This window comes from Hibiscus syriacus, unplaced genomic scaffold (genome assembly GCF_006381635.1).
Source record: "Hibiscus syriacus cultivar Baekdansim isolate YM2019G1 unplaced genomic scaffold, ASM638163v2 tig00111582_pilon, whole genome shotgun sequence".
Classification (NCBI taxonomy): Eukaryota; Viridiplantae; Streptophyta; class Magnoliopsida; order Malvales; family Malvaceae; genus Hibiscus; species Hibiscus syriacus.
In genome coordinates, this window is record NW_024063126.1 from 6511850 (window position 1) to 6522976 (window position 11127).

An 11127-nucleotide genomic window follows, 5' to 3' on the forward strand; every position below is an offset into this window, starting at 1 on the left:
GTAGTCCACAACACTGATGTAAAATTTTTCGTGTGAATGATAACGTAACAGATGAACTTAATTGATTTCTTATCTAGTTCGATCCATAATTTTTTAATTATTTAATATTTAACAAAGAAATCAAGTAATTTTAAAATAGAAAAATATTAAAATATCCAAAAATTAAAAACATTTCTTAATTGTTTAGTTTCTTAATTGTTTTGCTTAAAGATTAAAGGGTAAACTATATATTGGGTCACTTTTGTTTGAGTTTTATAAACTTATGATTACTGGATTAAAAAAAACATAAGTTATGATCACTTACGTTATCGTTTTATTAAGATTTGGTCACTGAGACGTTAGATGCCATGAGTTGAATGACGTGGCACGTTAGTAAAAAGGTTTAATTTTTAATCCTTGAAATTTAGATAAATTATTAATCACGAGTTTTTTGTAAACCCAAAATAATTCAAGGATAAAATATCAATTTACCCTTTTTTTCCATATATTTTCTTCCCCAGATGTCACGAGATCCCTTGTTGATGCCTCCACGGGTTATGTGGAAGATTCTATTGAATACGGCTGGGTGACCGTAATGGAAACGAACCCTAAAACACACCAATAAACATTCTTTTGCTAACCAACATGGACATTACTTGTACAATACAATTTATAAGAAAACCCAGCTGATAAACTTGTAAGAGATCAGAACATACTTCAGTGGTCTAGCAAGAACTCTTTGACCAATGGTGACGAAGCTCGTTTCTTTATTCGACATGAACCAAGCCAAAGACGAGACACTGCAACATGGAGATTTCAAGGCATAAGATAAAGCCACCAGATGTTCAGTCGGTCCTTCCTGCAAAGATATGCTCACGAACTCCTAATATTGTAGGTGGTCTTACTCCATGATCCTCGTTAAATTCTTTCAAAAGATTACGCATTTTGAATGCTTCTTCCAAGTAATTATTCTGGAAAAGAATTGCAGCGAGATGTCATCGCATTCACTTAAAAAAATCATTACCACTTGGATGATTATAAAACTTTTTGGCCTCGCCTGATTCATATCAATGGTTTGAAGAGCTTCTCCGCGAGTAAAAACCAAAACATGATTCTGATATTTAGGTTTTTCTGCTCCTAACTTTGCATTTCCAGGCAACTTTATTCTATAGATTTTCTGGTCAAGATTATCAAGACCTTTAACCAGTACAGAATAGTAAGCTTTCTTATATCTTCCTGTACCATCCCTTTCTTCGACATCGTCGATATATGCCACACGAAGAGATGGATTACTGTATAAGAAAAAAGGAGTTAGAAAGGGAGAGAGTTAAAGATGTCACACAAAAAAGACCTAAGTTACTTACTTAACCATCAAGTTCAGGATGTCGGTTGCCTAACGATCTCTGCTCCGTTTATGATTTCCATAGTTTTGACATGTTGCAACATAAGTTAATTTTAGGTCAGCCGCTGCCTCCAACTGAGCATACAGGGATCTCTGGCTTTTCTGATCTTCATCGGACAGAGTTAAGATCGCTTTGTATCCTTCTAATATTTCTGCTCACATAACAAGCACATATTCCATCTTATTATAAATGCTTTCATCGAAGGACAAATGCTTTACTGAGAACACGTTATATGCGTACCGTCTTGGGTAGCCATGTCAAGGAAAGCCTGAACTTTCAAAGCTCGTCTGTAATACATCATCCCTCTAACTACAGTTCCAATTATAATGATTTATGCACCTAGCTCATAAATGAACTAAAGGGAGAAACTTAAGCACCAAGTAAGTACCTGTCCTGCACAGAGTTTGTCTTCTGAAGGAGACCAAATAGCGAAGCTGCAAATTTTTTTCGTCATTATCCCAAATCTCATTATCCTTATAGTTGAGACGCTCGATGTAATTATTCCACTCATCTAAAAAAAGTCAATGAGCCCAGCAACCGAGTGGTTTAGAGATGAAGCAGGGGAAGCACAACAGCCGAGTGGTTTAGATATGAAGCAGGGGGAGAGAACATATGAAAAAAGGGGTAAATTGATATTTTATCCCTGAATTATTTTGGGTTTACAAAAAGACCCATGATTAGTAATTTATATAAAGTTCCAGGGTTAAAATAAAAATGAAATATTTTTACTAATGTGTCACGTTATCCAACTCACGATAACTAACGTCTCAGTGGCCAAATCTTAATAAAACGATAACGTAAGTGACCAAAACTTATGATTTTTTGAATCTAGTGACCATAAATGTAAGACTCAAATAAAAGTGACCAAATCTATAGTTTACCAAAGATTAAATAAGCACTCAAAATTTTTATAAAAAATAATTACACCCTTAAAATTGACCAAAAAAATTAAGTTCCTCTATAACATTATCATTCATAAATGGACCGTCAAATCTATATTATCTATTGTTACATAAATAAAGTGAACTACCGAATTAGTATAATTAATTATCTCATAAGTATCATTACAATAATGAGGATTTTTATTTGTTAAAAGATACATTTAATTCAACTCGTGAAGTTCAAAGACTAAGTTGATGCATTTAAAAAAGAAAAACAACATTGTTAATTTAGAACAACTACGGGTGCAAAACTATCTCTTAAACCAATATTTTTTATTAAGTTTTATAATTTTATAAATTTGATTAAATGTGGATATCCTTTCACCTTTCAACTCCTAAGATCCTTGCTTTTTCACCTTCTTGTAACACTCTCTTTATTACTACAATACTAACCCTGTAAATAGTGCTTCATCGTAAGGGACTATTTGAAGCTAGTTTGTCTTATTGTATTCTTCTACAATGTTCTCTAGGCCTGTAAACGAACCGAACGCACACGAACGGAGGTATGTTCATGTTCGTTCATTTAATAAATAAACGAACATAAACGAACACGAACATAAACGAACAAATTTTTTTTTTGTTCATGTTTGTTTATTAAGGAATATAACTTGTTCATGTTCGTTCATTTAATAAATAAACGAACACGAACATAAACGAACACGAACATAAATGAACACGCACATAAACGTTGGAGACCCTACCTTCCATTGTTATTTCATGAAAAATAGTCGACAATGCAAATCAACCAAATCTACGTTATTCTAATAAATTCGTCAGCTAAAAGTTTTGTGACATCAATGTCAGACTTTAGTGAGGTTTGTTAATAATGGTCCTTTCCGTTGGCAGAGTAGAAAATTTAACAGCATGAAGATTTCGAACGGTACAAATTGGACTACAAGGCAATAACATAGATCCAAAATCCCTTCGATGCTACATATCGTAACTGATATTATTGCTAAACCACCATTCAAAATTTTAACGTACCTAAAGTCTACTTCACAACTAAAGGTCACACAAGAACTATGAAAACAAAAATTCATTGTCAAAGTGTATTTTCTACTTATTAATGGGTTCTTCCTGGAAAACCCATTACTTCCGCTATTATACTCTTTTTCAGAAATTGCATAGAAATCTTTGTTTTGTTTTCTGGCAAATTCTATTATATTTTTCTCTTTACTGATGTTCATATACTTCTGATTGTTACCTTTATCTTCCCATCTATTTCTAGAAAGAAGTATGATGTTTTCTTGAGTTTTAGATGTGAAGATACACGCAATAACTTTACATATCAACTATTAAGCCAAATAAAACAAAGAAAGAGATAAAAACAGACCTGTAAACTTCAGATTGCACTATAATATAACTTATTTTGAAGTTTTCAGCGACCGACTCCATTCTTCAGTGAACATTAGGGTTTGGGAAAAAAGGGGGAAAATAAATATAGGTGAGAGGTGCCTCACGGGTTAACATATTGGATTTAATCTCCAAATAAAATTGGGTTAATTATGGAGTTGGTCATCAGAATATCAGATTAATTAATATTTTTAAGATACTTACAAATTGGTCACCAAAATTGATTTAAGAAGATTGGGTTAAACATAAATGAATGAACATAAATGACCATAACCGAACGTTCACGAACGTAAATGAACAAACGAGACCTATGTTCATGTTCGTTCATTTAATTAAACGAACACAAAATCTTGTTCATGTTCATTCATTTAATAAATAAACGCACATAAACGAACTTATCGCCGCACGGTTCATGAACGGTTCGCTGAACGTTCAGTTCATTTACAAGCCTAATGCTCTCCAACTCAGTTATTCACTTTTTTAAGGTTTCATTTTCACAATTTTCCTGTTTGTCATACTTTTGTAGAGACCTCTTCAATCTCTTCACCTTTTTGTTTGACTTGATCAGTTACCATTTCTCATTTATTCCCACCATATTCATTAGCTTATTCTTAAAGGGTTGAATCTTGGTTGATTTGAAATAGATCTAGTGATATGATCACCATTGACAAGAACCTGGAAGGATTCAGAAGGATATTGGACGTATAGGATTTCCACATGCATCCTAAGTTGTCTACATTTATTCTACATGAGAAAGCAAGCCATGAAAATGAATGAGTCTTCTCCCTTGGACGCATATGAGTATAGATTTAGCTTAGAGAATGTCGAAATTCATCATAGACTCTCAGAATGTTTGTCCACTTTGAGAGAAAAGAAGAAGCAATGCATTCACGAGCTTTCATTATCATTAAGATGAAGCAATTATATCTTTTTTGTAAGACTTTTCATATTCAACCTATGAACACTATAAATAGGCACCTTTCCTTTCATTGTAAACACACAACCTTTGAATTATAAACCTCTTTGTGAGTTGTTTTCTTTATAGTTCTATTGAGAAATTTATCGACTTTAAGTTTGTTCTTGTGGCATTCATTCATTTCATTGTTTTATAGTGTTGGTTCCTAGCTCCATGTAGTTAGAGGATCATGTTCCATCCTCTTCCCCTTCAATCCTTCTTATTATATTGTTGGTTCCTAGTTCTTATAACTAGAGGGTCACATTCCGTCTTCCTTCATTCCTACATGTTCCACGCCAACATCATCATAACCTCCAAAATATTCTATTTCCTTTAAACTACAACTTCATCACCATCCATTCATCAATCCTACAACATCAATTTTATTTCAATCCTACAACATCATTTTTATTTCTATTGTACAATATCGTTTTTAATTCTACCCCTTTATCATTACAAGTTTCATTTTAGGATTCAAAGTAAGCGATTCCTAACACTTACTAGAATCACGGTCGGACACACATCACAAATTATTCAATAATATCACAACCAAATTCATATAATTTGGTATCAGAACCACGACGAACTAGTAAGTTTTAGTTTTCTATTTTCCGATGTAGTAAAAAAAGAGAAAAAATCTTAAAAAGGGAGAGAAATATTCTTTCATCTTAAAAAAAGAGATTTGAAGTCAATTCGTCATTTCTTTCATCATTTTCATTTCTATTACTCATTCTCACAATTTCCTTTCTTTCTTGTAGCCATATTATTTCCTACAAATATACATATCTTCTTAATCATTTGTTTAAGCCGAATTCCACAAGAATTCCTATAAGCCTTAAGGAAGTTCTAACAGGACTTGGAAATCAAGCAAGAGTGGTAAAAGAAAAGAGAGCACATCAAGGGTAAAAGCCATCCCGAGTGAAACATGAGTGGAGTGACTTTCCTTTTAAGTGAAATTTGTGAGGTTTTGTGTTGGTGAGGTTTAATTTTATTTTATTATTAATCATGTCTTGCAATTCTAGATATAATTCTCATATTTCAAGAGAAGGTGACGACCCAAAAGAAGGTGATGCACTAAACTTGTAAATGCAAGCAATAGTCCTTGAGTTAGCAAGGATGTTGAGGGAACAATTGGAGCCAATCCATGAACGAATAGATCGTATTGAAGATGATCAAAATCAAAGAAGGCGAAGACAAGAACAAGGAGATGTAAGCAATCAGGAGGAACACAAAGAAGAATTAGACGACGAATGAGAGTTTGAACAAGTCTCACAACATGGCTCGAAAAATCAAAGCATGAGACATCAGAGGTTTCATCCACAAATCGATGATTATCTTAGCAACATCAAGATATCCATTCTACCCTTTCAAGGCAAGATATATCATGAGGCATACCTTGTATGGGAAAAGAAAGTTGAGCACATCTTTGAGTGTTATAATTACTCTAAGCTTAAGAAGTTAAAACTAGCCGCCATTGAATTTGTGGATTATGCACTAATATGGACGGATAAAATGACTTATAGAAAAAAGATAAATGATAAATGTCATATCTCTACATTGAATGAAATAAAAGTGGTGATACAGAGATGATACATTCTAGCTTACTACCATCGAGAGTTGTTCAATAGGCTTCAAAACCTCACGCAAGGAAACAGAAGTGTAATACCCTAATTTTGTACAGGGACCAAATTCACAATTGTACCATTTATAACTTTTAAGGGGTATAAAAACTCAACTTTGCTTGTAAAGAAACCCCCGCCGTTTTGTAAGTTAAGAAAACAACAAATAAAAAAATCTCTCTCCTTCACGTTTTTTCCTTTTTTTTTCATGCTTATTTTCTTTCTATTTTTTTAGCATTAATACGTGAAATGTGGGAGGATGTTGGCCTTATTTGGTGGTTGGTCGTCGATTTAGGGTGGTTCAAACGATGAGGTTAAGGTTTTGTTAGTCGGTTTAGGGTGTCGATTTAGAGTGTCAGTGTGCGTTCAGGGGGCTATTTTGGGTTTCTTTTTTTGGGCTTTCTTAGGTCTAAGGTCCGACCACCAATAATGGTGGTTGGGGTTGGTTCTCACTGATTTACGGTATTGGTGTGCGTTTGGGGTGGCTCTCGGTTGAGGTTTCATTGAAGATAGGAGAAGGTTAAGAACTTAGGGTTGGTTTAGATCCTTAAATAGTGGTCGGAGAGGTGAATTACATAGAAATACAGTGGTTAAACGGAGGTTGAGTGGTGGCCGACATTGGTGTTGGTCTCCGAGAGTGGGTTGGCAAAGAGAGGAAATTGGCAAAGAGAGGTTTCATGTTATCACCCATAAGTCCCAAATCTTAGCATGTTATCACTCTTGGTCATTTTAGGGGGCTAATCACCCATAAGTCCCTCCACTTCTGCCTTATTTTTACATCTGGGTCACTATGCATTTGTTGTTTTATTTATTGTGATTCTAACCCTTTATTTTACTTTGTTTTATTTTGGTCACTAATTTATGCATTTTATTATTTTGAATTAACTACTAACTTTTATTTTATCGCGCATTAACCACTGACTTTTATTTTCTTTCATTCTAACAATTATTTATTTATTTATTTATTTATTGTTTCTTATATTCAATTCGACCTTGTGGAGACCCGATCTGGGGTACGATCCACATTATTATGGTGCGGACTCTGCTAACCACTAACCGCTAACTTTTCTAACTTACCAACACTCTAACTTTTATTTTATTTGTTCTTACTAACATTTTATTTTATTGCACAAACTAACCTGCTAATTTTATAACATTTGAATATTCATCGACCTTGTGGTGACCCGCCCTGGGGGACGATCCACATTATTTATGGTCAGAGTTAAACGGTTAAAAAACAACCCCTAACTTTTAAATTGATGCAATTTATTTATGTTTTTTATTTTATTTATTTTTCTAGCATTTTATTTTTATGCCTTTTAATTTTACTACGTTTTTATTTCAGTCCCTCTTAATTTCAAGAATATAATTTTCAGTATTTGCATTTAAGCATCTAATCTTACACTTCATTTTATTTTAGTCACTGATCTTGCCTGTGGGATAGTTACATCTAATGCCTAAACTTTTCATTATTTACTTTTCAACCTTATTTATCCTCTTATTTGGTTGGTATTTTAATCTTGGTTGTTGGTTTAGAAAGTTTGCATGTTGGTCCCTTGTTTATGCTAGTAGGTTATCGATGTTTGACTCGTATTTTAGATTCGAAATTGAACTTAGTTATCTTTATTACCGCTGCCTTCTTATGCACACATCTATATTATTATTCAAACTTTATTTTTTTTATATAAATCATCATTTTTTATACATATGTAAATAAGAAATGTTTGTTGTGAGGGAGATCTATGAAGACATCTCCCAACTACAAGGGAAAGTGTTTTTCGAAGATTTTTCGCACAAAAGGTTTTTTTGTATTCGATAGTCTTCTTTGTTTTACATTTTTTATTTTATTATTTTTCATCTCGTTTTTTTTTTAATTTTTTTATTTTATTTATATCTTTGATATAAGGAAAAATGTGAGGTAATGTCTTTTTGTGAGGGGAATCTATGGAAAAGTCTCCTAACTACAAAGGAAGTGTATTTCCGAGGATTGTTCGCAAAAAAATGCATTCTTTTATCTGAATATTTCTAAAAATTTAATATAATACTATTCTCTTTTAAACTATATCATCCATAAAATTAAAAAAACATCATTTTGTGAGGGGAATCCATGAAAAAGTCTCCTAACTATAAAGGAAGTGCATTTTCAAGGATTGTTCGTACAAAATGATGTGATTTCTCTTATAAAAATAATTATAAATTTTTGGATTAAATAAATAGATTTATTCTATAAAATATATTTTGGGCTCTTTAATTTTTTTGTACCCACTGCATTTTTCATTTGTCATCAAATTTTTTATTTCCTTATTTGCAAAAGCAACATTGTATTATTTTTTTTGAAATTGACATCTTTTAAATAAATTCAAATAAATAGAAGGATAAAAATTTAAATATATAATCGAGTTTGTAATTCCCAATATTTAAACATCATATAATTGTTTAAGTACCAAAACTTGGGCATTGTGGGGGTGCTCACCCTTCCCCACACGTAATCGATTCCTGAACTCTTAAAAATAAATTTTTGGTGAAACGCAGACCATTTTTTCATCTTTTAATGTTTTTTTTGAACTTATTAAAATGATATTTTAGGTATTCAACCTACCTAACTTAAAGGTTGGTCGCGACTCCAAAATCAAATTGTTTCAAACTTATATTTCATCGCCTTTCCCGAATTAAATTTTTGAGTTTAATGAATCCCTGAGGGAGACGTTATGACAACGTGGCGACTCAGAGAGTCAGTCCATAAACTATTATAAATTTATTTTATTCTTGGGAATTACAAACTTAAATTGTATGTAATTTATGATCATTTTGTTTATTTTGAGTTTCAACATATCATGCATTATTCTATTTTTAACTATTTGATTTTTGATTTTAGTGGTCTTCAGATTTGAATAGATTTTTGGAACTTGTGAAAGTGTTGTCTTTTGTCGTGTTTTTAAAGGTTTGTGAGTTTTTCCTCACACACAACACGTGTATTTACATAACATAAGCTCACTTACGAGCTTTGTCCCTTTTAAGTTGAGGTGAAAGCTTAGCCTACGTGAGATAATTTGTTTCTCCGCATGGGTTTTAGCAAATAACCTTTGGGTTTCATATACCTTATGTCTACGTCAGATAAATTGTTTCTCTGCATGGACACAAGGGAATTTATCCTCTCGAATTGAACTCGATCCACACGAGCCTGTAATGGGCCATGATTGAGGGTTTGGCAGCCTAAGGAGGCACCAACATGGACAATTCGAGTACCTTTTTTCTTAGAACCCAATACCGCATATATTGAGCCTTAATAACCCCCAATAAAACTCTTTCCAAAACTCTGTTTGTTGTTAGGTACCCAAATAAGTGTACACAAAAGTGAAATAACACTAAGCCTCTTTTCTTTACTCGTATTATTTTACTTTCTGAATAATGCATGTGAACTAGAAAAACATGTGGTTAGGTTTTATTTTCGAACAAAGCATGGGGGCAGAAAGCATGTTTTGGGTAGGATTTAACCTAATAAGGGTAGAAAAACATGTGGGAAGGTGTTCCAATTACCTTTCAATAATATTTACTTGATATTTGAATTCTTTTATACTGACACATTTTCTATGTTTGATTGTTTATTGTTTGACATTGCATGATCATCATAAATAAAATAAAGGTGTTGATTAACCAAGTAATCGTCAGAGTATAAGAGCGATCATTAAGATGGAAAAAAGTTTTCATATCAAGAAAAAACCTAATCTGGTTGTCCGAGTTTGGTGTGAAGAAACACAAAAAGTAAAATGAGACAATTTTCCAGGGGATTATGTATCACAGATGTCCATAGATGTTAATGTCAATTTCAAGCAGAATGATCTACAGGAGCTGATAGAAATTTGGGAGAGTAGCTACCAAGGAGAAGTTTCACAAGAAATATGGCGGCATAGCCTACCTACTTCATGTAAAGATAGAGGAACCTTTGCTTAAAGCACTGGTCCGATTCTGGAATCGTGCTTAAAGCTGCTTCACATTCAATAGACAAGATTTGATGCCAACAATAGAAGAGTATACAACTCTATTCAACTTCGAGAGCCTCCAGGTGGATAGAATTTATTCCAGACCTCTGAAAGTCCTATCTTTCAAAAGAAAACTTGTGAAGATTACTGGTAAAGGTAAAAATTGGATAGTAAAACATACCCAACAAAAGGGAGAAAACGAGTGTTTTTCTTGGCATTGTCTCCAGAAGGTGAACTCGAGCACATAGATATAGATAAAAGATTAGACACATTTTCTCTGGCTATATATGGTCTAGTGATATTCCCAAAGACTTTGTTCCACGTGGAGGCTGAGGTCATTCTACTTCGTACTAGTTTATCCTCTGAGTATGGAGAGAAAGTTGCTGGGATCATGACTAAGATCATGGAGCTAAATAAAAGGGTCAAACAAAATTTGTAAATTGATCTCTCTTGTAATGATGAAAACTCTTTTGGATGAATAGAACTCTTTCTAAGGATGATTACTTTTGGAAATCGATACCTTTTGCATTTACATTCTGCATTGCATTTATTTAAACATTTTCACATGCGTCATTCATGAAAACATGGGGATTAATTCAATGGAAGTGGCCTTAATCACGTGAAGTAATGGAAGCAAATCTCAAAAAATTGAAGGAACAATTGCAAGAGAATTTACAAAGAATGCAACGAAATGGGGAAATTGGCTAGGCTCAATCAGGAAAAAGGAAAAAAAACATGCCTCTTCATCTATGGAAACCTATGGACGTGTGATGATACATGCTCCACAGCTAACTATTTCACCTGATAAGCTTCCCAAAGGACAAAAGATTCACTATATCTTGAGGGCTACGATGTCGATGCCATGTGTAGCTATCACATAGGAAGTTTAGGGCATTC